The sequence below is a fragment of the Sardina pilchardus genome, chromosome 1 (assembly GCF_963854185.1).
Source record: "Sardina pilchardus chromosome 1, fSarPil1.1, whole genome shotgun sequence".
Classification (NCBI taxonomy): Eukaryota; Metazoa; Chordata; class Actinopteri; order Clupeiformes; family Clupeidae; genus Sardina; species Sardina pilchardus.
In genome coordinates this window covers 10,606,819-10,621,027 of record NC_084994.1, presented here as the reverse complement: position 1 = coordinate 10,621,027, position 14,209 = coordinate 10,606,819, and the positions used below count along the sequence as shown (strand labels likewise).

Genomic DNA, 14,209 nt, shown 5'->3' with positions numbered 1-14,209 from the left:
CTCCTCTCCTTGATTAGGTTCTTGCATTAAAATGTTACCACCTCATTTTAGGAATTTTCATTTTTTTGAATGCAAAGCAGGCGAGCAGGGTATTATGGGAAGGCAATGGGCTTGAAATGAGCACTGTTTGCACATTCAATGTGGACGTCATAATAGCTCAACCTGCATCAAAAGAGCATAAGTGGGGGAAGTGTGGACGTGTGAAATAAAAACTGTTGATGTAGAATGGGTGGAGTACCCAACAAAGAAAGGTTTGAAAGCCGAATGCGCTACCATTTAAAATCATTTAAATATATTGTAGGAATATTTGCATTTTTGCCTCCATGTGTTTTTTTTTTTTGGTGAGAACAAGGCCATAGAGTAAGTAGAGTGGTAATTGCAGCCAAAATATAATCATGAACTTGTTGCAACTTCGTAATGGGTATTGTTATCTGTTTTTGTTGTTGTTGTTGTTGTTGTAAAAAATGTATATGGATTCATCCAAAAAGCCCAAATAAAAAAAGTGTATCTGGATGAACCAATTTAGTTCAAACTATTGTATTGCAGTTATGTCCAATATGTCAAAGGTCATGAGGAACTATTGTACTGCAGTTATGTCCAATATGTCAGAGTTCATGAGCTACTATTGTATTGCAGTTATGTCCAATATGTCAGAGTTCATGAGGTTTCGCTGCTAGACCCCCAATTATCTGAACGAGCCAATTTAGTTCATTCTTTTTTAGGTATAACACTTACTAGGGATGTCCCGATCAGGTTTTTTTTCTCCCGAGTCCGAGTCCGAGTCATTTGATTTTGAGTATCTGCCGATACCGAGTCCCGATCCGATACTTTTAAGTATCAATGATATAGCCTACTACCTTTAACCCTTATAAGGTCTTCGGGTCTGTGGGACCCGTTTTCAGTTTTCATCTAAAGAAAAGTGATACAAATAATAATTTTTTCAAACTGAGATTCATTGGCCTTGGCTCATTTTGTGTGAGGAACATAATTCAGAAAAAAAAAAAACCTGCATCCCCCCCTGCACATTTCTATTACATACAGGGTCTTCGTGGGTCTACTGGACCCGGGGCTATAATGTGTGGAAATCATAGGTCCTGTGTTACCTCATTTGCCCTTTTAGGTTTCTGGGCCTGTGTATGTGTGTGTGTGTGTGTGTGTGTGTGTGTGTGTGTGTGTGTGTGAGAGAGAGAGAGAGAGTGAGTGAGTGAGGGAGAGAGAGAAAGAGAGAGAGGGAGAGAGAGAGTAAAGCAGGTGAATGGGCCCTTAGTGTGAGCCACCAGTGCAGTTCCCGCACAAGGTTGCAACATTTTTACAAAATTGGAGCACCCAACCCTAACCCAACCCCTAACCCAACAATATCTGCACCCATATTCCCACACATTTCACCATCTGTCCTGCGGGAATGAATACCACACAAGATGGCAAAGTGATTCTCAGTTCAGACTGCCTTAGAATTGATACTGGAAGAGATAGGGGGATTTGAAGATGATGCAGAGGATGAAGTTTCAGAATCTGAGGATCATGGCAGATGTAGTGAGAAAGTTCCATTTCTAATAAATAATTCACTATAGTTCTGGAAAAACATCCTTCATTTGTACAGTAGTTGATCATTGTCCATTTATGGCTGTTTCATGATGCATTTCCTTAGTTTGTTGCATTTGTGCAACAAAAACGAGTAGCACTTCTGTGCATAACCATGTGATTTAACAAAGGTCAAGGCAACAAATGTAACAAATGTTGTTTATATGACTTGCAAATGGCTTGAAGTAAACATCTGCTGAGTATTTTAACAAAAAAAGGTTTCAATATGTTGAATTAAAGACCCCAAAATGCCATGGGTCTACCAGACCCAGCAGGACCCCCTGTGTAACCAAAAAACGAAGACCCTATAAGGGTTAACTATTGCTTGTTTTCATGTCATTAGGCATATACACTAGGCTATATTTTGAAAATATTTAACAAAGACCATTTTTTTACTTTCCAGTCATTTATTAAACTAACCATTTTTTATACCTGCAGTGTTTATACCTTAAATCTAATTTACGTGTATCTCATTGATACTTGTTCAATCATAAGGATGAAAGAACTGAACATAATTATGAAGCAAAGTAGCCTAATCAAACTAAATTCATAGACATGTGTCTATTCTTCATCCACTATGCCCTCCATGAAGTTTGGCCTTTTCATTCGAGCACCTTTTCACGTGACTCTCAGGATAGTTTTCCGCCTCACTTATGGATACAATGTTTAATTCTGGACTGAATCACTGAAACAGAAGTTGCGCGATCGCTGTCAGTTTTATTTACTTTCATTTTGCGTCATATAGCGCCAGTCAAGGCGTCAATAATTGAATAGGCTATAGAACGGAAAATGGCAGGGGATGGACAGGATTAGCTGAGCTTTGTCCGAGCTCAACTAACTGTCTGCAGTTTTCGAGATCCAGATCAGACCGCTGTCTATAGCATTCACTGCCACTGGGCAGAGCAGACACTTGTTTAAATCACACGGCTGCCTGCGAGAGAGACGGTGAGCGAAGGAGGGGGCTAGGGGCAAACACACACACACATACACACACACACACACACACAGCAGAGTTGTGTCGTTAACGTAATAGAACTAGTATTTAGTTGATGACTTGCGCCGTTTTACACACGCCAAAGTGGCGGATCACACTTTGTCATAATTCACTGGCCAGAACAGAAATCTACACGCCATTGGCGCTTGGCGGGTGCTAATTTTGAGCCCTGTCTGTACCACCACATAACAGCAAATACTAACTAAGCTGTTATTTTCCCCATTTGTTTTGAAATATTATAGATCTGTTAAATATATATAAATATATATATATATCCGATCCCTGATCGGGATGTAAAGTCCGATTCCGATCGAGTCTGAAACCACGTGATCGACCCCGATTTCCGATCACGTGATCGGATCGGGACATCCCTAACACTTACTGACCAAACTATTTCTTAAAAAATGAATGTGTATTAATTCAAACGTCCATTATGAAATGCCTTGTCACTGGTATTGAGACATTTTGTTGGAAACATTATTTCCACATTCAGGTATTATCAATGCAACAAAGAGTTTAAAAAATAAAAATCACCTATATGCATTTCACATTTTTTTTTGTGCACACACATGCTTTTGTAAACCTTGACTTTGATTGCATTGAAAAGGCATTTCAGTCAAATCAGTTTTGCTAATATTTAACTTGTGTTTATTATAGATAGATAGATAGATAGATAGAGATATATATAAATAAATAAATATATAGAGAGATATATGGATAGATAGATAGATAGATAGATATATAGAGTTACAGTAAATATGGCAAATGTTTTCCAATGGGTCTTCACAAATGTAGAGGACCGATAGGGCTTTACTCTTGTATGGATCTTGTGGTGTCGCATTAGAGAAGACTTGTGACTAGAAGGCCTTTACACAAGTGAAAAGAGATCACATAGAATGAGTGGAGTCACCAACAAAGAAAGCCTCCAGTTTTCCTGACAGCTTTTCTGCAAGACAAAAGTGCTTTATCTTCCAAGTCAATTCAAATATATTGTATATATGTGTTTTTTGTGTCTGTATGTGTTTTTGACAACAAGGCCACAGTAAATGTAATACCTCATCTATGAACAAGTTAAGACCTAAAGCACACATAAAATAATGAACTTTAATTATGTGAAGACCACTTAAAAAATACACAAGATACAAATTTTTAAAACCCACTTTATTTTTTTTTTAATTTTGCCTCTATTCAGAGGTAGTTCCCTGTCTTTCCATGAACTCCATGGAAAGGCAAGAAAGATAACAACAGCACCCTCAGGGTTCTACCCTCTCAGTTTAAAACTGGGAGAGTAACTCTATTCCCCCCTAGAATGGAGCAAACAAAAATGTACAGCAAACACAGTATGTCATGATGTCAAGTTAAAGCATGGTGAGAGGGAGCTGGGGTGGAGGTGGATTGCAAAGCAGCGAGCAGAGAAAGCAGTGATAGAAAACAGACTGAAGCAGCCCAACTTGAGTGTATGATAGGAATACGTTTTGCATTGTGATGATTATTAGAGCTGCACTTTAGGCTATCATGATATAGGGCCCAATAAATAAAAGTAAGCCATTTTCTCATATGAGGTCAAATGATTAGAATATCTAAAATAGGATGTAATGCAAGATACAATTTTAGGGTTAACGTGATCACTTTATTGCACACCAATATGCATACAGTATGGACCTTTCTTCATGCTATGGTAAACCCAGAATTATCATTCAATATCATTCAACTACCATTTCAGTCAAATCAGTTTTCCCTGATATAAATCTAGTGTACTGTCTGATGGGTCTTAAGGGCTGAGTTCTGACTAAAACTCTTCCCACATGCAGCACACTGATATGGCTTTTCTCCTGTGTGGACCTTCTGGTGTTCCTTTAGATAAGATGTTTTACTAAAGGCTTTCCCACAGTCAGATCACTGATAAGGCTTTTCTCCTATATGGATCTTCTGGTGTACCTTTAAGTTAGACTTCTGAATGAAGGCCTTTCCACAGTCAGAACACTGATACGGCTTTTCTCCTGTGTGGATCTTCTGGTGTACCTTTAAGTGAAACTTGTGAATAAAGGCCTTTCCACAGTCAGAGCACTGATATGGCTTTTCTCCAGTGTGGATCATCCGGTGTCTCTGGAGATCAGGAATTCGACTGAAAGCCTTTCCACAGTCAGAACACTGATACAGCTTTTCTCCTGTGCGCCCCCTCTGGTGGTCCTTTAGATTGCAGCTCTGACTAAAGGCCTCTCCGCAGTCAGTGCGCTGATATGGCTTCTCTCCTGTGTGGATCTTCTGGTGTTCATTTAGATGAGACTCTTGATAAAAGGCCTTTCCACAGTCAGAACACAGATATGGCTTTTCTCCTGTATGTGTGTGCTGATGGATGTTGACTTCTTCCTTAGTCTTGAAACTTTTTCCACATGTAGTGCACAGATATGGCTTTTCTGCTGTGTGCATCCTCTGGTGATTTGCTAGAGAAGATCTTCGACTAAAAGCCCTTCCACAGTCAGGGCACTGATACGGCTTTTCTCCTGCGTGGATCCTCTGGTGATTTGCTAGAGAAGACCTTCGACTAAAAGCCCTTCCACAGTCAGGGCACAGATATGGCTTTTCTCCTGTGTGGATCCTCTGGTGATTTGCTAGAGAAGACCTTTGACTGAAATCCCTTCCACAGTCAGGGCACTGATACGGCTTCTGGTTCCTCAGGTGTTCCTCTACTGCACTATGGCTCATCTCATCTGTGTTGATGATTTGCAAAGTAAGTATTGAAGAACATTTAAACAATCAAGTCATTATAATAATAATGACATTTCTTAAATATTATACATCATATAACATTATAATTATATTCTTTTTATTGTGCAAATGTTTTTGGTCATGATATCCACAATACAAACAAGTAATTTACAACCTACCTGTAGGAACAGAGTCTTTCTGGGGATCTTCTCTTGAACCAGATTCTTCCTCCTGTTGAATTTCCATCATTGGAGACTTTTCTTCTTTGCAGTTGAAGGTTGCTGATGTCTGTGTTTTAGTGTTGCAGTCAGGATCCAGTCCAGGTTCTTCTTTCACTTTTTGAACACCAAACATGTACTCTGGAAGGAAATCATCAACCTCTTCTTCTTTTATCTCCTTCACTGGCATAGGCAGTGGTGTTGGTTCACGTCCTGACATTTCAGACTCCAGCTCTAAATTCTAAAACAGATCCAGCCAAACATGACATGAATTGAAGAGATTAAACATCTGCAGAAGAGCAATAAAATGGAGCACAGCAGTAGTGTCAGTTCAATAGAAGTATAAATGAATGGTGGTTCAGAGCATCCCCATGCCTACCTTTCAAGATTCAGAAACCTGACTACACTGGGTTTATATAATGCCTCTTGTCTGACCCATTTGGTTAATCTAGCCAATCAGTGAAAAGAGCCTTTATGATGCTAATTAGAATGATGCTACATCAACTGGGCGTGGTCACCTGCAGACTCTCCACAAAGGAGTGCAGGTGGGGGTGGGTGGAGGTGTGAAATTAGAGGCGGGGGGAGTAGGAGGGGATGGAGTAATGAACAAAGAAAGCTTCCACACTTACTTTTGTAAGAGTTTATGTTTAGAGCACCCCAATGGTGACTTGTAAACACGTGAGTTCAGACCACTACAACGACCCAGCAATACATGCATAGATAAAGAATGCAGGATATTTTACAGTCTTTATTTTTTATAAACAGTTACAGTGATGGTACTTAGCAGACACCTTTTTTCCAAAGTGACATACAAACAAAACAACACAATAATTAAATTTAGCATTTGATCAGACTGCAGTGTCGACTAAAGAGAATAAAGAATCAAACAATGAATAATGAATAAGGATGGGGGTAGTAGAAATGTGAAATTGAAGGTGGGGGAAGTAGAAGAAGAGGGAGTAAGGAACAAAGAAAGCTTCCACATTTAAAAGTGCTTTAGTCATCCAAGTCTTCTTATCTCTCAAACATATGTCAAGTTTGGCTAACAGCCTTTGTATGTTGGAAGAAGAATTTTGAAGTCAATGCAATTTTTAACAACCAGTGTAGAGATGCTATGATGGTGGAAATATGTTCATATTTTTCGGCCCTATGAATGTGTGAGCGGCTGTGTTTTGTGTAAGCTGTAAGCTCTTTATACAGGTATTATTGCAGCCGGCGTATAACGCATTACAATAGTCTAAACTGAAAGTATAGGGTGAAAAATTCATGATCTTTGAAATGTTCCTTAAATGGTAGAATGAAGTTTTGGTGATCTGTTTTATGTGGTTATTTAGTAGTAACTGCAGTAGCAGTAGTAACTTCTAGGAGGACAGAAGTTTATTTCTTGCTCAGTGGTGCTGCCAACATTGTGTCATCTGTCCTAATACTTAGGGTATTAACAGACATGAAAGGCTGTAACACTATACTGTGGTTTGCAATATAATAAAACAAAAAAACGAAAAACAAAAAAAACATTTACACAAAGCAAGCCTATCCACTTTACTTTGATGAGAGTAAAATGATAAATTAAGGGACATTTTGAACAGATAAAAATGTGCAATTAATATGCGATTAATCCTGAGTTAACCAGGAGTTAACTGAAATGTTGATAGCTGACCTAGGAACAGGTGCTAATATGTGGAAGGTACCTGTGATGTAGAATAATAGACAACCAGGGGAAGGACACTATTCATATGATAACTGCTGCCATACACTCTGAAATGTTGATAGCTGACCTAGGAACAGGTGCTAATATGTGGAAGGTACCTGTGATGTAGAATAATAGACAACCAGGGGAAGGACACTATTCATATGATAACTGCTGCCATATACTCTGAAATGTTGATAGCTGACCCCAAAACAGGTGCTAATAATGGTGTAGAAACATTCTGTGATTATGTATAGGGTCAAGAACTAAACCTTATTCTCTAATGATGTGTACAAAATGGAAGACACAAGGATACTAGAATTGGTAGAACTCAATTTTATTGATTCAGAGCATCCCCATGCTTACCTTTCAAGATTCAGAAACCTGACTACACTGGGTGTATGTAATGCCTCCTGTCTGACCCATTTGGTTAATCTAGCCTAGGGTTTCTCAACGGGGGCGGTACCGCCCCCCAGGGGGCGTTTGGACATTGTTGGGGGGCGGTGTGGACGAGGCAGCATAGAGGGGGGCGCTCGGGCACAAACGGGGGGCGTGAATCACTGTTATTCAACTCAACTTTTAAGTCCCTGACAGTGACTACACATACATACATGTACATTTGAATTTTGAGTAAAACGGTGTCTTTGTGCAAATGATTGAATTGATGTCAATGCTACATGCTACTAGTTCTCAAACTATGGGACGCAGACCGTCACCGGTCCGCAACGTGAACACTGCAGGCCTACGGAGCCACTATAGTGAAATTATTCCCGGCGCTTCGTCTGATTTGCAACTGATCAAACAATCGCGGACCCGACAGAAACAGAAAACAAACCTTTCTGCAATCAGGAAATACTCGCTAGTTTGGCGTCTTCAAAAATACAGGCATGCAATTGAGTGGTGGTATGAGCGTGCATTCAATGATTCTAGCCAATCAGGGACAGGAGCCTTTATGATGCTAATGAGAATGATAGGGCATCAAGTGGGCGTGGTCACCTGCAGAGACTCCACAAATGAGTGCAGGTGGGGGTGGGTGGAGGTGTGAAATTAAAGTGTAAGGCTGGAATTATACTTGCTGTTAGACCAAGCGTAAGCGTATGCGCCCATGTGCGACCTGCTGTGTCCTGTTTACAGACTCGCTGCAGCATTACGCACCCAACTGGAGGTCTTCACTAGGGGGAGACTACAGTATAGTAGTTCAGCTGAGGAAGTTGGCCATGTGCCATTGTTTACTCTCATGTTTGCCCCCGTCGTTGATGTGGATAATGCATCTTGCGGTCACTTTTTTGGCAATGATCGCCCCCTACTTTCTTGTCAGTATTGCATCTCGCGGATGCGTCATGTTCGCTTGCGACGACGTGCACGACCGACGCACCAAATGACCGCAAAATACGCGAGGCAGCCATGATACGAACACGTACGCGTTGTCTGCAGCAAGTGTAACTCCACTCTAACTCCACCCACTTCACATTACTGAAAAAGGGCTAACCTAAAACCGAGAAACGGAAAAATATTTTTTAAAAAGAGTCCACAGGAAGTGACCCAAGGAAGAAACAATTACATTTTCGGAGTAATCCGGAACACCGTAGGGATTCCAGAGCCGTTTTTGTTTTTCACTAAGTGTCTCCACTCTAAATTCTCCACTTTCAGACATCCATCTGAACTGACAATTTTATGTAAACAAATAAACTTAGATTCATTAAAACAGCCATCAGCATCATCAGCATGCATTAGTAACAGTAACAGTGATAGAATAAAATGTCCAAACTCAGTTATTAGCACTTGTGGTTTAGTGTCTATAGTTCAATTTGAATACATCATCTTTGATAGGTATTGTTAGGGGTGAATCACTGTTTTATATAACTGTGGAACTAACTGTGGTACTGCCATCTTACAAGCCCCATACTGAGCCATGTATTTAGTCATAATGAATATGCAACAGCGTATTTAATAACTATGCATAAGGGGTAATTAGGAGCTCACATGGGGAGAATTCTTAATTTTAGAGTCTAGTAAGGGTAGAATAAGGTATTAATTAGTGACTTACGATGACTAACAAATGGTTAGTATGCCAAATTAATGGTGAATATATATGTCTTAACCCTATGAGCCCGACGGACGCAAAGTGCATCAAACAAAACACCCATTATTCTCTGTTACATTGCTCCGCGATTATTAGTTAAATCAAAGTATATCATATTTACAGTCTATATTGCTCTGCGCTCACCCATACATCTATTACTCTCCCTTGAATTACTCGTGAACCCGGCATCGCACAGACATGCCACGCATATCAAATGAAAAAAGGAGAAACAGAGCTTTCCATTGATAACAAAGACATTGATCCTTTTGTGTTATGAAAACAGAAGAAGTGACAAACAAATAATAATGTCATATAGCTTAGGCTACCATTTCTATCATTTGATTTACGTGTCAACCCGCGATCAGAGAGATATGGCATACATGTCAGATGACAGAGGAGAGATAGAGCTATCCATAGATACCAAATACAACCTTCTAGGTCATAAAACAGACGAAGTGACAGCACAATAATAACTTAATTTAGCTCCACTTACCCCATGTTTTTGTGTGCCATAATAGCCTTTGTTCATTATCCAACGTTATCATGTGTTTCTCTATGGCAAGGCACGTTCATAATATGGTTTTGAGATCCTAGCAAACTCCTGTATGGTTTCCAATTCAAGATTCATATTGCATCCAAATTAGTTGAAGTAGTGACAAATAAACACTTTATTTGCCTTTATGTTGTTCATTGCAATGCAGTAAAATCATCATGTGTACACGTCATGTGTGCTACCACGCTAACAAGTCAGGTCAGCTCAGCAGCTTCAGCTCACAACTATGGTGCGCAAAAAGTGTCAAAAAGTCATTTTTAATCACTAAATAAAAATTGCCATTTATTTCTGGAAGGCACACACCACATATTTCTGTAAATTGCTCAACCCCAAAGTATCCCTCCACCATGGTTCTTATATTGCCATTTTCAGGGCAGTCAGGCCTACACAACCATGCAAGTCAGCTTGCTGTGGTGATATATACAGTAGGTGTTGGATTCAATTGGCCGGCTTCACGTGAGATCCTCACGAGACCTCATGTGTGAATCACACTTATTGATTTTTCCCTAGTGAAGCTGCAATGACCCAAACAACCACCAGGTGGCACTTGTGAGCAGGGTTAGGAATGTCGGTGTTACGGATCTCGATGGGATCATCAGATAGATAGATAGATAGATACTTAATTGAAAATTCAAGGATAAACCATAGATAAACAAATAGCACGTCATCACGAGCAGGCAGTTTATCTAATTTACTGCAGATGTTACTCTGATTCGACAAACAGTCAATCATAAAACCACAAGCCTACTTCTGCGCGATACAGAAGTCTGCGCGAACATAATATTATATGGTATTGACGTGTCCATAACACAATTTACAAAAACTAACCTTATTTCTGCAATCAGTTGAAGACCAGTTATTGCTCCACAACCCTAAGTTCGTGTTGATTTGGGAGAGTGCAGTCTGCAGCTCTTACTGATTTGGGGAAAGATAGCTCCCTTCGGTAGGCCACGGAAACGAAAGCATAGTGGTTCAGCTGTTTCGCGTCAGTACATAGCGTGCACGGCCAAGGTTCTCATCTCACCCTTCCATGTCACGTTTGAGTAAAAGGAGGCATACCACACACAACAATGGATTAGACCCTAAATATATTTAATTAGCCTACTTTACATCGAGTGGCCAGGAACACGACATCAGTTTAAATAATAGCTCCACGGCATTACAAGGTTATTTCCACGTTTCACTGTAGTCAGAAACAAAAGCATGTTGATTGCATACGGGTTAGAACCTGCAATGAATCGATAACGAGTCTCTCGCTTCGCGTTAGGCCGTATCACCGTCTAGAACGTGCATTAACTTTGAATAACCGCACGGCGTGTCGTCCATTATCCCTTACTTAGCCACTGCACAAAGGACTGGTGTGCATAAATGTGGGTTTGTACATTCCATAATAGAAGCTCACCAAAACTCAAACCAACACGCAAATTAACGTAAGGTAAGTAGCAAGAATGAGCCCAACAGGGGAGTCGGTCTTTTAACTTATATTAGCCTGCAGTAAAGCGCAATCATTGAGTCACAAGAAAAACATCAACTTAGTGATTTTTGGTTGGGCGCTTGTGATTTTTGGTTAGGCGCTCCTGACACTGACGACATCACCAACCGCAACTCCCAAGGTAGTCTACGCCACAAGTGTGACTGCCCAGTCCTTGTTTGCAATAATTGAGAGTTTGAGAGTTGGAACTACTTTTTCTAGAAACACCAAATCCAGGGAACTTTCAAGGTTGCGATGCAAGTTAGCATACGAGGCTTTCTAGAAACGCAGCCCAGAACAGCGAATGCTGAATGCTTAGACAGTGCTGTGCAGAGAATTAGACAAATAGGCTACATAAATTGGCTTTAGTATTCCTCATTGGCGTTTTCTCTCCATGTTTGATGATGATAAATAACGATACGTTTCTCTTACATTGCACTACACCGTGCAAGAGCGCTTCAAGTGAGACGGGAACCTCGCATCCTCATGTCAAAGTGTGCAATGCTACCCATTGAGCTACTCAATTGCAGACATGAAAAGGCATGACAGTTTCTTTGTCAGATGCTTTGAATGAATCTGTATGAAAGCACGTAGCCTACATTCGCAAAGAGCAGAAACATTTTAATTTAATTTAGGCCTACAATGAGACGTTACATTTAGTTTACATGTAGTGGTGGTTTTGATTGTCGGTGGCGTTATTGTATCCCTTAGTTGCAATGCAATTATTCCCTCCCTTCCCTCTGACAGCTGTAACTGCACGTAGGCCCACATTTCACGACATTGCGCAAAAAAAGGCCACTAAAAGCGGTTTGTAAATATGTCTTAGTGAGTTAGGAGTCTTCTCAAATTATTTTAAGCTGTCCTAGGCTATGCCTCGTGAATTGCTTTTATTGAATAAAATTAGGAGTCCTAAAAAGCTAAAGTGCTACCGCGGACTGTACTGCCACCTTGTGGCGGTAAGTTGTAATACAGTTGTAATACATTTCACGCAGGGCGTGGATCACGCAAAGCGTGAGAGAAAGGCCATCACATTTCGACACCTACTGTACGTCAAAATGTAAGAATTTGTATAGTATGCTTTTTGAATTTTTATTATTTAAAAATCTCAATCAAATCAATGCAAGGATTTATACATGATATTGTGGCAGATCTGGGTAGCCTAGACTGTGCTGAATAAAAACATATTTAGCATGTACGAATGGCACTTACAATGACCAGGAAAAATGCTTAAAACTAGAAGTAGTGAAAATGCCCTTAAAACAGCCTAGGGCTCATAGGGTCAATATAAAGTACTAGTATTTCATTAGACTACACATTTGAGTAAAAGGCCTTTCCACAGTCAGAGCACTGATGTGGCTTTTCTCATTTGTGAACTTTCTGGTGTTTCATGAAAGAAGACCTGTGTGGACCTTCTGGTGTCGCATTAGATGAGACCTTTGACCAAAGCCCTTTCCACAGTCAGAACACTGGTGTGGCTTTTCTCCTGTATGCGTGCGCTGATGGGTGTTGACATCTGTCTTAGTCCTGAAACTCTTCTTACATGTAGTACACTGGTACGGCTTTTCTCCTGTGTGGATCCTCTGGTGCTTCAGTAGACAAGACCTATGACTAAAGTTCTTTCCACAGTCAGTGCACTGATATGGCTTTTCTCCTGTGTGGATCCTCTGGTGAATAGTTAGTGTAAACCTGTGACTGAAGGCCTTTCCACAATCAGGGCACTGATATGTTTTTCCTCCTGTGTGGACCCTCTGGTGTTGCTTTAGATTAGACCTTTCACTGAAGGTCTTTCCACAGTCAGGACACTGATATGGCTTTTCTCCTGTGTGAACCCTCTCGTGTTTTGTTAGAGCAGATGTTCGACTAAAGGCCTTTCCACAGTCAGGACACAGATATGGCTTTTCTCCTGTGTGTACCATCTGGTGTTGCTTTAGATTAGACCTTTCACTGAAGGTCTTTCCACAGTCAGGGCACTGATATGGCTTCTCTCCTGTGTGGACCTTCTGGTGTTGCTTTAGAGTAGACCTTTCACTGAAGGTCTTTCCACAGTCAGGGCACTGATATGGCTTTTCTCCTGTGTGGACCTTCTGGTGTTTTGTTAGAGCAGATGTGTCAATAAAGGCCTTTCCACAGTAAGGACACGGATATGGCTTTTCTCCTGTGTGGACCTTCAAGTGTCTTGTTAGAAGAAATCTTTGACTAAAGGTCTTTCCACAGTCAGAACACTGATATGGCTTTTCTCCTGTGTGGACCTTCAGGTGATTTTTAAGAGTAGATCTTTGACTAAAGGCCTTTCCACAGTCAGAGCACTGATATGGCTTTTCTCCTGTGTGGATCCTCAGGTGTGTCTTGAGATGATCCAATCTAAAGAAGGCTTTTCCACACTCAGAACAATGATGTGCCTTTACTGCAGTATGTCTCATCTCATCTGTGTTGATTTATTGATTATTAAGAGAAAAAAAGAGAAACACTAATTATTATTATTCCAATTCTGTCTTTTTTATGTCAATATTTACAACTTACAAAACAACAAATTTGCAACTGACCTGTAGGATAAGAGTCTGTCTGAATAACATCTCTGGAATTAGGGTCTTCCTCCTTGACGGTTTCCATTAGTGGAGACGGTTGTTCTTCGCACTTAAAGGTGGTTGAAATGTGTGCTTCAGTCTTGCAGTCATAATCCAGCTCAGGGTTGTCTTCTACCTTCTCAACAGGAAACATAAACTCTTGAAGGAAATCATCAAACTCTTCTTCTTTTATTTCCTTCACTGGCATGGGCTGCGCTGTTGCTTCAGTGAATCCTGACATGTCAGAGTCCAGATCTATGATACGCGGAACATTCAGTCAAATATTATATCGGTTGAATGGTTTAAAAGTAAACAATTGCAAACGAATGTTCTGTGTTTAGAGTGTCCT

At 40.4% G+C, this 14,209-nt stretch overlaps 1 pseudogene; it reads right to left on the bottom strand.

Moving 5' to 3' along the window:
- Nucleotides 1-4,244: 4,244 nt before the first annotated feature.
- Nucleotides 4,245-14,209, bottom strand: part of LOC134076331 (zinc finger protein 850-like) — a 769,162-nt pseudogene continuing 759,197 nt past the window's right edge.